This window comes from Lynx rufus, unplaced genomic scaffold (assembly GCF_022079265.1).
Source record: "Lynx rufus isolate CCGP_SWC_20201006 ecotype Redwood Valley unplaced genomic scaffold, mLynRuf1.p SCAF_10, whole genome shotgun sequence".
NCBI classification, from domain to species: domain Eukaryota; kingdom Metazoa; phylum Chordata; class Mammalia; order Carnivora; family Felidae; genus Lynx; species Lynx rufus.
This window is the reverse complement of record NW_025814824.1, coordinates 77,145,838-77,161,453: the sequence shown is the minus strand read 5'-3', so window position 1 is coordinate 77,161,453 and position 15,616 is coordinate 77,145,838.

The following is a 15,616-nucleotide window of genomic DNA, read 5'->3' as shown; positions in this document are numbered from 1 at the left end:
GGCTCAGCCGTTTGAGAGGGGATATCTGGGAACATTGCAAGGTACCTGCCAATCACAGTGTGATAAGGGAGAGCTGTTCCAAGCCAGTCCCTGCAGTCACCAAGGGGTCTGTCTGCATTCTTTCTCCTTCTCCACCCTCAGCGTCATTGTACCTTCTCCTCTTTTTAACGTCTTTTGTATTTCCAATCAGCTTCCCAATCTGGCACTGGCTTCAGGAAGTCGTGTGAATAGACAACATGAGAGGATCTTGTAATATTTCACACTTTGCGATGAAAAATATGCTGGTTGGGAATGTTAATATTTAATCACAGATAAAGTGTCTGAAAAGTTGCAGGAGAATTTTCCATTAAGATATGGAGATACTCAGAAAGTATACTCACCTTGTTGGAAAACCTTATCAGGCAAGTAGACAACATATGGTGTTAGGAAAAGATGCTGGGACAGCACCCGTGGGACTAAATCTCTCGTCCTGCTGAGGGTTAAACATGAATTGTGAGTCCAGAGTAGACACAACCAGAGAAAGTACTCCCAGATTCAGTGCGCATCTCTGACCAGCACAGGCAAATTGAAGAACCGAGAGTGAATGCTGGGCCTCAGGTGTGTGTGGGAGACGTAGAGACTGGATGTCAAGATGACTTTGAACTTTTCTCTTGTGAGAATGGTAGCCCCAGGGACACAGTCATAAACCATCGGCTGAAAGTGACCTGTGTTGCAATATATAAGTTATAAAGTGGATTCTCACCTATTGTCCCATTGGACACTCCATTATGGATGAATGATGGGAATTCCCTTTTGTGGAGGAGGGTATTCAGACTCAGAGGGGTGAAGTCGTTTGCCCAAAGTCATACAGTAGATGTATGGTTGGGCTTTGGATGTAGGTCTTCTGACTCCAAATCTGGTGCTCTTTTTTTTTTTTTTCCACCAAAGCACATTTTCTTTCAACAGGAAAAAGAGGAGCAGGTTTATTGTGGGGAAGATGATAGTAATGACAATGACCACAAAGATGACGCTGATAGATGAACACTTATGTTTGCTTCATGTGTCAAACCCTACTAAGTGCTAAGCCCTATGTTAGATGCTTTTTGTGAAATCTCTCATTTAACCCTTATAACATCCATACAATGCATTATTCTCATTGTTGTCGTTGTTGTTATGTCTTATTACAGATGAACAAATAAGCTCAGAGAGGTAAAATGACTTACCCAAGGTCACATAAGAGATCATTCCAACCTAGCTCCGAATAGATTTAAAAGTTCAATACTTCCATTAAACAACAGAAAAAGGAAAAGAGTGGGAGGTGGACAAAGAGGGTTTGGGACTGGGACAGGCAGAGTTCAGAGTCAGTTGGGAAGATTGGTTTACATAGATAATCCTTCCAGAACTTCATTCAGTTAGGGGTACTCATGAGGCAGCTAGAAACTAACAGAGGCCTGGAGTTGAGGAAGGATACTGAGGGGGGCAGACTTGCAGAGACAAGTAAGTCCTAGGCATGCTTTGAGCACCTAGTGCATGCAGTTCCAATAAGCACAAGGGCAAGTGGGATGAGATCCTTAAAACAAGCCTCGAACTTTTGTGACGAGTTTTTAAAAAATTCGCCAAGGTATAGCCTCGGTGAACACCACCATGTCAGCTGAGCACAGGAGGCTGGATTACAATCGGCGCTGGTATCACAGTGAGAAGTGAGGAAGGGCAGGTAACAGCATTAGCCTTGGAGAAATTTGTGGTCCAGAGGAGAACAGTGACAAAATGACTTGAAGGGATCGTCAAAGTCAAGGACTATTTCCCCACTTCTTTTAAGATAAGAATTGGACATTGTCATGGGCTACAGGCTTTGGTGGAGAAGGAGAGATCAAGGATAAAAGCTGTGGTTGGATCCAAGGCGATGTCAGAGGATGGCACTTTGGAAATGGGGGTCACCTTCCTCTAAGGCTCTGGGCATTTTATAGACCTGGGCCCACAGACGGCACCATCAGATTGCTGAGGTAAGTCTCAGGGTATGAGCAAGGGAGACCTGGGTCCAAATCCGATTTCTGTCACTTTCTAACTCTCTGATCTTAAATCAATTAACCTCTCTGAGCCTGAGTTTCTGCATCTGTGAAAAAAAGATGCAAAACAGAGATGTCATTACCCGACTCTTTGAATTGTTCCTAAAGACTCCCAAACATGCCTGATTCACATGCTGGTTAGTGTCTAAGTGACTTTTCACAGGACTTCTAGGCCAAAAGAAATACCCAGCAGTTCCATTTATTGAGAAGTTAGGGTCAAGCAATATAAGAAGTATGAATGTTCTATCATCTTATACACACAATTTGAAAGAAAGATGATGTTATCATTTCATTTGAAAATTTTTTTTTCATGTTTATTTATTTATTTTGAGAGAGAGAGCGAGAGACAGAGAGAGAGAGTTGGGTGGGGACAGAGAGAGAGGGAGAGAAAGAATTCCAAGCAGTCTCTGTGCTGCCAGTGAAGAGCCCAACATGGGGCTCAATCTCCTCAACTGCAAAATCATGACCTGAGCTGAAATCAACAGCCAGATGCTGAACCGACTGAGCCACCCAGGTCCCCCTGTCATTTTGCTTTCAAAGAGATGCAGCCACTTATATGTGGATTGCATGGAACTTTGGACACTGCACAGCTTCTCAAAACTTGGAATCAGATTGAACACCACCACCGCCATTTCCTGTTCCACATTGATCTTTGCATGTTACTTGCTTTTTATTTAGAGCAACCCTCTGAGACCCAGCACCACATACATACACTATCATTGATGGAATTGTAGCGTGATCTGCTGTTGAGATGGTGAATCCCCCCTTTTTAGTAGTTTCAGGGATTCAGCAGATGTTAAATGTCACTGAGTTTCTCCCTAAAGTGTTTACTACATCTTGGCGTCCCTCTAAGTTTTCTGTGGCCCCCTGGGCATCTTGATGCATCATCCTAAAGATTAAATTAAATTATGTATGTACATTATGCATACTATACAAAAAACCCTGCCAAATGGGTAAGAAAGTGTGGAGCATCCCAGGAGGGGGAAAGAAAAATGGAACATCCTCATAGGAAAAGACAAAGAATGTGACAGGGAAATATCAGAAGATATTGGATGGCTCAATCTGTTGGGCATCCGATTTCAGCTCAGATCATGATCTCGTGGTCCAGTCTGTGGTTTTGAACCCTGCATCGGGCTCTGTGCTGAGAGCTCAGAGCCTGGAGCCTGCTTCAGATTCTACGTCTCTCTCTCTCTCTTTCTCTCTCTCTCTATCTGTCTCTCTGTCTGTCTCTCAAAAATAAATAAAAAATGCATTAAAAAAAAGAAATATCAAAAGAGAAAACCCTAATGGCCAATACAAGTTCAAAATAGGATTAGTCTCCCCTAGTTGTTAGAGACAGACAAATCAAAACAACAATGAAATAACATTTTTTTTCCCGTCTAATGCATGAAAATTAAAGATTGATTCCATCTAGTTGCTGATGAGGGGTTAGGAAAATAAAATTGTCTCATATTGCTGGTGAGACTATAAATTGCTATAACATTTTTAAAAATTAAGCTGGAAGGATCTAATAAATTTTAAAAACTATAAACCTTTACCATAGCTTTACCATATTGCTTTACCATAGCAATCCCACTTGGAGGAGTCCAGCATATAGAAATAAAAACACCCATTTTTATATGAATAGATAGCCAAGGATCTTTATTAGATCATTGTTTATCGTAACATAAAGCATAGTCTGGAAACAACCTGAATGTCCATCAATAGTAGAATAATTCTCATGCATCTACTCTGTGGAGAGTTGTTTAGTTATTAAAAGAATGAGTTAGATCTATGTGTATTGACAGAAAGGGATGTCTACGATATATTGTTAGCGAAAAAGGCAAAATACAGAGTCAGTGAGTATAGAATATTGTTTTTTTTTTAAATAAAGCAATAGAGGAAAAAGAAGCCTATGTTTATACAAGCATATCAAAAGCCCAAGTAAGACAAAAGCTAACACACTTAATTGTTGATATTTATTACAAAGTGTGTGGGGATAGGTGTGCCCAGGGAAGAGGGAGATTACTGGTTTTATGTGTGTTCACATCTGAGTTGTTTGGCAAGTATCCACCTGTCAACCAGCATTTATTGTCCTTTGTAATTTGAAGAGAAAACCCAATGAACTGTCCCCCCATCAAAATAGTAATAATAATGTATTTGATACACCTAGCGCCATGCTGGGCACATAACAGGGATTCTACACGCTTTAGTGTTCTGTCACTGGCTTGCTTTCTGTATGCTTCTCTATGACTCTTGCTTGCTGAATTTCTCTCTGTATATCTATATATCTATATCTATATCTATATCTATATCTATATCTATATCTATATCATCTATGTTTGTATCCATACATATCTCCATCTCCCTTCTCTCTCTCTCCCTCCCTCTTCCTTTTATGCCAGATCATGGGGACACAGACAAGGAATGAGGCAGGGTACCTTCCCTTGAGGAGCTTACAATCTGCTGGGCTGAAGATCAACACATTTTCAGAGAGAGAGAGGGAGGAAGTAGCGGGAGATCGCGCCAGATGGGCTTAATTTCAGTAAAGAACAGGGTAAGTCATCTACTTAGCAAGGAGGAAGCTGAGCACTTATGGGGAATCCAAGTAGCTGAGACTGCAGGACGGAGTCACCAGGAGATGAATGGGGGTTTATCGTTCAGCCATCCTCCCTGGGTGGTTTTGAAATTCATCTTTCTGAAGGCATGAGTCTGGGCTCAAGCACCTCTGAAAGACTCTTCAGGATCTGATTCCTTCATTTTTCAGGTCTGTGTCTAAGATGTATGGGCAGACAGATCCCTCCCCTACCCGATGCTTAATCTTTTCTATTTTGGCTGTGCTCAGAGGCCAACTGTTCTTAGCCGTTCCCTCCAAATTCTGCCTCACCAATAGAGCGAAACATCAGACTCTAACCAACTGTACCATCCTGGCTGCCTGACCCTCCTCCCCCCACCTCACCCTGTACGCCATCCTCCCTCTTCACCACCCAGCAGATCAATGTTCCTAGGCCAGTTCTGCCTCTGTCTCCCCAGACAATGGTCCTGGCAGAGACAGAAGGGTCAGGTGGTAGGGCCGCTGGGCTGGGATCCCACAAGCTGTGTCCTAATTTTCTAGGGAAGCTGTCAGGAGTTGCCTCAGTGCAGTCTTCTCTCCCCAGATCCCTTTTCTGAGTCTGAAGAAATGGCTTTGCCAGCCCCAGGAGAAACCTCCTGCCCAGGGAGAGCCAGGCCGGAGAGGCTGCCATCAGACCCCATTGTCTGTGTCCTGGGACACCTGCCAAGGCTCAGGCATCTTGGCTGGGGATGTGGAAGGGCCCTGTTCTGATCCCATCTGTTCCGACTGGGGGAGAGAAGCCAGATCTCCTCCCATTTCCCTCTCCCCCAAACCCCAAGCTCTACGGATGAGTGGCTTTTCAGAGATGAAAAACCAGAGCCCTGTCAAACAAGTCTTCTTGCCTGACAAAGATAGAATCTAAATATAGAAAGGTACAGCTAAACTTTACTAGGGAGCAATCAACCCCATCTGGCACATAGATTCTGGGGGATTCCTCCCCTGCCATGGCATCGATCCCAGTGCCCAGGACATAGCAGAGGGTCAGCGAAGGTTTTGTTGAACTGACCTGCTGAATCCTGTCTAATACCCACCCCCAGCAGCAAATGTCTCCTGTGCAAACGTCTTCATAAGACCCAATGACACTGCCCTGACCTGCACCCCTCGCTTTCCACTCCCTCTCCTTGGCACCTCTCCTACTGGGAATGTCCTTGCAAATATGCTACACCTTCAAAAACAAACAAACAAAAACTTCCCTAGAGTGAAGGTGAAGGACCAATGCACATATTTTGCTTTTCCATGGGTCAGATATTACATATCCACTATTTTATTCAATCCTCACAATTTCAAGGATACAGCTACTCCAGGGGCACCTGGGTGGCTCAGTCGGTTAAGCGTCTGACTTCAGCTCAGGTCAGGATCTCAGGGTTTGTGAGTTCGAGCCCCGCCTCAGGCTCCGTCCTGACAGCTCAGAGCCTGGGGCCTGCTTCTGATTCTGTGTCTCCCTCTCTTTCTGCCCCTCCCCCATTCATGCTCCGTCTCTCTCTGTCTCAGAAATAAACAACATTTAAAAAAATAAAATAAATAAATAAACATAAAAAATTTAAGGATACAGCTACTCCCATTTTATAGATTTGAACATTGAGGCCGAGAGGTTAACTGACTCATCTAAGACCACTCAGTTGGAAAGCTCAGGTCCATTCTCCCTGCTCCAGAGAACGCCACATGAAGACGAAGGAGGGAGTCATGCTGTTAGACCCCATTTAGTAACCGTGGCTTCCCACAGACCATTTACTGCAGGAACTCCACAGTCTTTGGTTTAATTAAGAATCATAGAATCATACTTCTTGGAGCCAAAAGGAACTCCGTGGGAGCATGAAGCCTTGTCTCCTGTTTTCAAGGAGAAAACTTGGTTCTCAAATGGTGTATTCATATCCTAGGGCCGCCATAACTAATTACCACATATTGGGTGGCTTAAAACAGAAGTCTGTTCTCCCACAGGTCTGGAAACGAGAGGTCTAAAATCAAGTTGTTGGTAGGGCCGTGCTCCAAAAAGGTCCTAGAGAAGAATCCTTCCTTGCCTCTTTCTAGCACATGGTGGTTACCAGCCATCCTTGGAATTCCTTGGCTTATGGCTGCATCTTTCCAATTTCCGCTTCTGTCTTCACATGGCCATCTTCCTTCTTTGTGTGCCTATGTTTACGTGTCCGCTTCTTCCTCTCCTTTCTCTTATGTATGAAGACACCAGTCATTGGATTTAGGGTCTACCCTATTTCAGGATGATCTCATCTTACCCAGATTCCAGATTATATCTGCAAAGATATTATTTCTAGGTAAGGTCACACTCTGAGGTTCTAGGCAGACATGAACTCTGAGAGGGACACGATTCAAATCAGTACAGGCAGAGTAGCATGCTGCCTAGGATTGTGGACTCAGGCGTCAGGCTGCCTGGGACTTGAATCTCAGACCCGCCATTTTCCCACTGTGTGACCTAGAAAATCCCTTAACCTTTCTGAATGACAGTGTCCTCATCTATAAGATAGAGAAAATAAAAGTACCTACCCCATAGGCTGGTTGGAAGGAGCCACTAAGATAATCTATGCACAGAGCTTAGCCCAATGCTTGGCACACAGTAAGTACTCAAACATTAGTCCCTCTCCCTATATAATGATGGTTAGGGGTACAGGGTGTGCAGTCACACTGCTGGGGTAAAATTCTGGATCTATCGCTTACACTTGTGGGCAGACGGACAAGTTACTGAACTTCTCTGAGCCTTAATTTCTTCATGTATAGAACAGAGATAATAAGGGGCGCCTGGGTAGCTCAGTCCGTAAAGCATAGGACTTCAGCTCAGGTCATGATCTCATGGCTTGTGAGTTTGAGCCCTGCATTGGGCTCTGTGCTAACAGCTCAGAGCCTAGAACCGGCTTCAGATTCTGTGTCTCCCTCTCTCTGCCCCTCTCCTGCTCGTGGTCTCTCTCTCTCTCTCCCTCCCTCTCAAAAATAAACATTAAAAAGAATTTGGAGCAGAGATAATAATTGTATCTTGCAGATAGCAAGTTCCCAGTAAATGGTATGCTGACATTGATGTTCCTAATTTGGATTCATGTGATAGTATAATCCTATCATGAAGTAGGAACAGGCTTAGCAGAGGGGTCCTAGGATTCTGGCAGAGAAAGACCAGAGCCTGGTGGGCATCAGGTTGTTCAGAAGGGAGGGAGCCACAAGGCCTCAGGCACCGAGGCCAGGCTCGTCTGTCCTTAGCAGTGGTCCGAGGGGCTACACCCCTCTCCTCTGAGGTTGGCTCACACCCAGTAGATACACAGGGGCCCCGGGGGGCATCTAGCTGCTGGGCCACACACCCACATACACACACTCCCACCAGTCTCCAGCTGTCAGATGAAGGTGACTTAGGAGATGTGGGGGTGGAGAATGGCTGGGGAGCCGGGGGCGGAGAAGCAGAATGAAGCTCATTAGTAACTGACTACTCTGGTGGAACAGACCTCTCCTGGGGGCCATAACTCTGTCCCTGGAAGAAATAATGATGACAGGGGGGTGGCTGAGGCCCCTGCAGCCCACATCTGGGGCTGGGCATTGGGAGCAAAGCTGAATCCCTGCCTCCTCTAAATCCCCAACATAATACTTTTTCAAGTATTGAAAAAGAAGAGCTTTGGCGTGAAAAACGAAGGATGGAGGGATCAAAGGAGGCCGAAGAGCATTCTACGGGGCTTCCTGTACTTATGCAGCAGCTGTACTGACATGCTGCCCAAAGTTTCACCAGCAAGGGTACATTCTCAGTCTGGAAGAGGCAGCGTGGCACAGGGGGCAAATGGTGAGCTCTGGAGCCAGGCTCCTTTAGACTTTGTTGGGTCGCCACACTTGTGGGTAATCTTGGATAAAACAATCTCTTTGGACCTCAGGTTCTACCTTCGTAAAATAAAAATGTCTATTTTTCAGAGTCGTCGTAAAGTTAAATCACATAATTTGACTTATAGCCACCTAATTCATTCCGGATCATCGAGCTCAGCTCAGCTGTCCTCTCTCCCAGGACATCGTCCCCAACAAGGCTGAGTTAAGTGACCCTGCTCAGTGCCCTGCCAGACCCTTTTACATCCCTCTGCCGCACACAGATCCTTTGTGGCTGAATTATAATTTCATGTTTACTTGTCTGTCTCCCACACTGGGCTATGAGCTCCCTTAGGGCAGAGAATGCCTTGTTCATTTTGTCGTTCCAGTGCCCAGCATAATTCCTGGCACAAGCTGAGAGAATGGATGAATGAACGAGTCTAGTTAGGCAGGTTTTGAGGCAGCTCTTCTAACTAAAGCACTCTGGACCGCACAACTAGAGGGATATATTGATGAATGATTTTATTTCTCTCCTAGGCTCACTTTAATAGAGGTATAGTAAGGAAAGTTTGCGATGGTAAGAAACCCAATGAATGGGGAAATGCTACGATGTGCCGGGCACTATATGCCCTGCATTTTACACAATTCATGAACTTATCACCAACCAGCTGTTATAATCCTTTTGTGCACTTAAGGAAACTGAGGCTCAGAGACCTCAATTAACTTGCCCAGGATCCCAAAGCTGGTAAGTAGCAAAGACATAGAGTAGAGCCCTAATGTGTCTGACTACCCAGCTTATGTCCTTTTCTTCAGGTCCCTTCTGATACAAAACTGAAGCTGTTGGAAAACAGGTAGCTCCCAAAAAAGGAGGCGAGGGGAAGCAGGAGGTGAATTTTTCCAGGGCTTGTTAGATTTCTACTCTGCATAGCGTCTTGCCTTTTCTTCCTTATCCATGTGTCAGCCAAGAAAATGCCAGATAAAGCATTTTGGACACTAGGGTACTGGGGGGGGGGCGGTGCTGGTACGGAGGGCTGGTGAATTAAAACCCTGTTTGTCAAGGATAGATATTCTTCTAGTCTTGATTGTAATGGAAGTGACTTTGTGATCACAGGAGTCTCAGAAGGGCCTGAGGCTTTGAGGATGCAGAAGGAGGAAGAAGGAGAAAAATGTCTTTTTTGCTTTTCTCAGAAGGAAAATATTGCCTGGTTATAATAAATTGCCCAAAGGTGAGGGCACAGGGGATGCCTTGAGGTGGGCTAGAGAAAGATTTAAGCATCACTCACGTGGAGGCCATCCATTGTTTATGGAGCCTGTATCAGGTGTAGGAAGATGTTCACGTATTTTTTTCTTTTAGTTTTCACGAGACAACCCCATTTTACAGATGGAGATAATGAGTCACGCTGCTGGCGTGTGGCATAACAGATTAATAGCCAAGAGTACTGACTACAAAGGGCACAGCAGTTGGAATGTTTGCCACCAGAATAAGGCAGATGTGTAGACACTGAGACTCAAAGTCTAACCTAGCATAAATACAAGTTTTGTTTTGTTTTGTTGTACTCTGAACCGCCTTACCTCCTAGCCTCCATCTCGCTCTCCCCTGGGGCCTGAGAACAGTGCTGGTTTAAAGTTCCTCCCTGATGCGAAACAACCGAAGCCACAATGACAAATAACACATCACCCGAAGGACATAATTGAAAACACACATAAAGACTTAATTACAAGGATGCTCATCCCCAAACTATTTATAATATAAAAATAAATAAATAAAATAAAGCTCCCCAAACACTCAAAGTAAGCGATTGAACTAATAAACTATGGCACAATCATTATGAGTCGAATGTTATGCAGCAGTTAGAAATTATTTGTGTGACAATATTTAGGCGCACAAACACGATCGTGCGTTTACAAGATACCTGTTAGTTTCTGAAAGCAGATTGTAAAACTTTATGACTATTGGCATTATAGACGGTTTTTAATTCTTTCTGAATGTTAGCATTTTATCAAATTTCTATAGTGAAGATCTGTTGTTTTTGTAAGAAAAAGGAAAACTTCTGAACAGTTATTTATGACATCATAATAAATATTTCAGCCTCCAGTCTCTTTCTATTGTAATAATAAAAGGACCAGTTTGCACAAATGCAAAAGATGGATGAGAAGTCCAAAGCCTGCAGAGAAATCTGACTAAATAATCAACATCTTTGTTCAGGGAAAGGGGAGCATCTGGTTTCTGTCTCCCTGGGGGGGGGGGGGGGGACATGTTTGAAAGACAGCAGGCTAGATTTGGGTTAGTATAAGGAAGGACTTTCTTAATGCAACAGCCATCCAGATACACCACAGACATCTACCCAGTGGAGGTGGATAATCAGATAGGATAACCAACCCAAGAAGAGTCGTGTGATAATGAGAATGGCAGCCATAGCCACATATGGTATATGTGCCACATGCCTTATATAATTCAGCTGTCATCATTACATGATGCCCAATTAACATGTGAGGAAATAAAGGTTAAATTAGATGCTCAGCAGCACACATCCCCGAAGTAGCAGGATGGACCTCAGAACCCGTGAGTCTAGCACTAATGCCCCACATCCATGCGCTGTGTTGATTTCCTTGGCTTCTTCTTCCACCTAGAAAATATTCGTCTCACCAACCTTGTTGCAGTTCCCAGCATTTTTTTTTTAGATTAACTTCTAAAATTTTAGAATACTTTTGGATTTATACAAAACTGTAAAGATGGTACAGGGTTCCTGTATAACCCTCACCCATCTTTCCCTATTATTAACATCTCACATTAGCATGCCACAATTAATGCGTTGATACTAACATATTGTTAATTAATATCCGTGTATTTTCCAGGTTTTCTAAGTTTTTACCTAATATCCTATTTCTGGTTCCATATTGCATCCATTCATCAGGTCTCCTTAGGTTCTTCTTCACTGAGGTATTTCTCAGACTTTCCTTATTTCTGACAGTTTTGAGGAGTACTATTCAGGTATTTCATAGAATGTCCCTCAATTGGGATTTGTCTGATCTTCTCATGATTGAACTGGGCGTATGGGTTTTGGAGAGGAAGATCACAGAGATGAAATGTCATTTTGATCACCTCCTATCAGGGGCACGTTATCAACATGACTTATCACTGATGATGTTCAGTTTGATTACATGGCTGAGATAGTGCTTTTCATGTTTCTCCACTCCACAGTTAACCTTCCCCTCTTTCCAGACTTTTCTCCCTTTCCCCCTTCTCACACCCTTTCCATACATAATTTTCCACCAAAATTACTTGGGATTCTTCTGTACAGATTTTTCTAACTTCCCCCATATATTTATCTACTTAAATCATGTCTTTCAATTTCTTTAAATCATTGTGGACTCATAGATAGTTATTTTACACTTTAGGCTATAATTCAATACCACATAAAATTTCTTGTATTGCTCAAATTGTTCCAGCATTTGCCATTGGGAGCTCTTACAAATGGCTCCTGTATCAGTCCCTGTGGGTGTGTGTGTGTAAGTGTGTGTGTGTGTGTGTGTGTGTGTGTGTGGTTTCATCTCTAGCTCTATGAGACTTCACCGTGTACATTTCCTGCCACAGTCTTCAAATCTGATTTTTCTCCAAGGATCCCTGCTTACTGTTACTAGAGAATGGTATTAGAAACAAATTTATGGGCACTACACATGCTTGATACTAGTGGGGTTTCATCTTATAGAGCCCCTCAGTTGGCACAGCAAGGAAACGTGTGTGTACTAACCCTTGTATGTGCACACATCTATAAATAGTTCCGTGTAACCACTTGCATCCATATTAAGCAAAACATGAGTTCATCCTGATGTTACTAACTCTGGTCCACGTGGATCATTATAGCCTCTTCTTGCTGGTCTATAATCTCCTCCTCCAACACTGAGAAACTTGACTCCTACCATCTGCCATCATTTACTTAATTTTTCAGTGTCAGTGTACAGAATAGTGGCTTCAGAATAGTTAACTTGTACCTCCATGGGAAATAACGTTTTCAACTAGAGTACGTTGCTTATGTACAGTTCCTTTTGTCCTTAGTCTTATGGACGCCACTCATTTCCAAGGTTACCTAGGTCAGCACCTTTCCTACACCCCACTCCCTTCAGTGAGGTTGTATGTGCAATACAATCACATACAATTAGAGTCTCTTGTGATATTCTGCATTTCGTCCTGGGAGTCTCTGGACTCCCACATTATTTTTTAAATTTGCATGCATTAAGGTTCATGCAAATTCACTACTGTGTGCTGTAAAGTTCTATGTGTTCTGACAAATACCTAATGTCCTATACCCACCCTTAGAGTATCCTATAGATCAGTTTCACTGTCCCAATACATACCCCCTGCTTCACTTGTCTCTCTCCTAATTCGAGTCTTTGGCAAACACTTATCTGTTTACCATTTCTGTAGATTTGCCTTTCCCAGAATAGCTTATACATGGAATGATACAACATGTAGCCTTTTTTTAATATGAAATATATTTCATCGTCAAATTGGTTTCCATACAACATCCAGTGCTCATCCCAACAGGTGCCCTCCTCAATGCCCATCACCCACTTTCCCCTCTCTCCCACCCCCCCATCAACCCTCAGTTTGTTCTCAGTATTTAAGAGTCTTTTATGGTTTTCCTCCCTCCGTCTCTGTAACTTTTTTTCCCTCCTTCGTCTCCCCCATGGTCTTCTTTTAAGTTTCTCAGGATCCACATATGAGTGAAAACATACGGTTTCTGTCTTTCTCTGCCTGACTTATTTCCCTTAGCGTAATACCCTCCAGTTCCATCCACATGGAGCCTTTTTTGACTGGCTTCCTTCACTTAGCAGTATTAAGATTCATCCACATGTTTGGCCAGAAAAGCACATTCCCTTTGACTGCTGAATAGTATTCCACTACACAGATGTACCGTAATTTGTTTATGCATTCACATACTGAAAGACATCTTGGTTGATATCAGGGTTTTTTTTTTGGCAATTATCAATAAAGCTGTTATAAATATTTAAATGCTAGTTATTGTGTGGCATAAGTTTTCAGATCAGCTGAGTAAATACCAGGAGTGAGATTGCTGAAGCGTATGGTAAGACTATGTTTAGCTTTTGTAAGAAACTGCCAACTGGTCTTCCAAAGTGGTTGTATTATTTAGCATTTCTACCAACAATGAATGAGAGCCCCTGTTGCACAGCATTCTTGCCAGAAATTGGTATTGTCAGCTTTTTGGATTGTAGCCACTCTGATAGGTGTGCAGTGTTTTCTCATTTTAATTTGCATTTTCCTAATGAAAAATTATGTGGAACATCTTTTCATATGCTTACTTGCCATCTGTATATCTTCTCTGGTGAGGCATGTTCTGATATTTTTCCTAAATTGATTTGTTTGTTTTCTTATTGCCCCAGTTTTTGAGAGTTCTTTGTATATTTGGATACAAGTTCAGATATGTGTTTTGCAAATATTTTCTCCCAGGCTGTGGTTTGTCTTTTCGTTCTCTTAGGAATGTGTTACAAAGAGGAGAAATTTTTAATTTTAATGAGGTCTAACATCAATTTTCTTCTTCTACGGATCATTCTTTTGTTAGGATATCTGAAAACTCACCTTCAAATCCAAGATCATGTAGATTTTCTCTTGCTTCTAGAAGTTTTCTAATTTTACATTTAAATTTAGGTATATAATCCATTTTGAGTTAATTTTTGTGGAGGGTCTGTGCCTAGATTCTTGTTTGTTTTGTTTTGTTTTGTTTTTGTTTTGTTTTAACATATGGATGTACACTTGATCCAGCATCATTTGTTGAAAAGAAAAGTCTTTATTTCTTCACTAAATTATCTATGCATTTTTTTCAAAGATGAATTGATTATATTCCTGTGGGTCTGTCTTGGGGATCTTTTATTCTACTGCTCAATCTATGTTCTTCCACCCATACCACACTGTCTTGATTACTGTAGGTTCATAATAAGACTTGAAATTGGGAAGCAGAGTCATCCAAGTTTATTCTTCATCAGTATTGTATTCTAGGTCTTTTGCCGTTCTGCATAAACTTTACAACGAGTTTGTAATATCTACAGAATACTCTGTTGGGATTTTGGTTGTGATTGCTTTGAATCTATAGATCAAGTTGGGAAAAACTGACGTGTTAACAGTACTGACTCTTCTAGTCTACGAATACGAATTATCTCTTCATTTGTTTGATTCTGCCTTTATTTCTTTCATAAGTGTTCTGTAGTTTCCACATACAGATATTATAATATATTTCACTGCATTTACACTTAATATTTCATTTTGTGGGTGCTATTGTAAATGGTATTTTTATAGTAAAATTCATTAGTGGGGTATAGGAAAGCAGTTGGTTTTGTATATTATTCTTGTATCCTGAAACCTCGCTATCATCACATACTAGTTTCAGGACCTTTTTTTAATTGATCATTTGGGATTTTCTACATAGATAATCATGCCATCAGAGGATAAAGATTGTTTCACTTTGTCCTTCCCAATCTGTGTACTCTTTATGGCTCTTTCTTTTCTGATCGCACTAGGTAGGAATTTCATTATGATGCTGAATCGAAGTGATGAGAAAGACTTTCTTGCCTTGTTCCCAATCTTAAGAGGAAAGTGCCCTGTCAACATTAAGTATGATGCTGTAGGATTTTTGTAGCTGTTCTTTATCAAACTGAGGAAATTCTTCTCTATTCCTAATGTTCTGAGTGTTTTTATCATGAATTAGTGTTGGATTTTTTCAAATGCTTTTTTGGTGTCAATTGATCTAATACTATGATTTTTCTTCTTTAGCCTATTTATATATACGGTTGATTACATTTATTTCAATGGTTGAAGAACACTTAACACACCTGGAATTAATTCCATTGGGTCATAGTATATAATTCTCTTTATACAGTGTTGGAATTTATTTACTAATATTTGGCTGAGAATTTTCATATCTATGATCATGAGAGATACTGGTCTGTAATTATCTCTTCTCATAATGTAATTTTTCAGTTTTAGTATTAAGGTAATGCTGGCCTGCTAGAATTAGTTTGAAAATGTTCCCCCCTCACCCCCTTCGATTTCTCTTTACTGTAGAGGTGGTTGAGAATTGATGTTACTTCTTCCTGGAATATTTAGTAGAATTCACCAGTGAAACCATTTGGGCCTGGTGTTTTCTTTTTCAGAAGGCTCTTTGTTATTGATTCAGTTTCT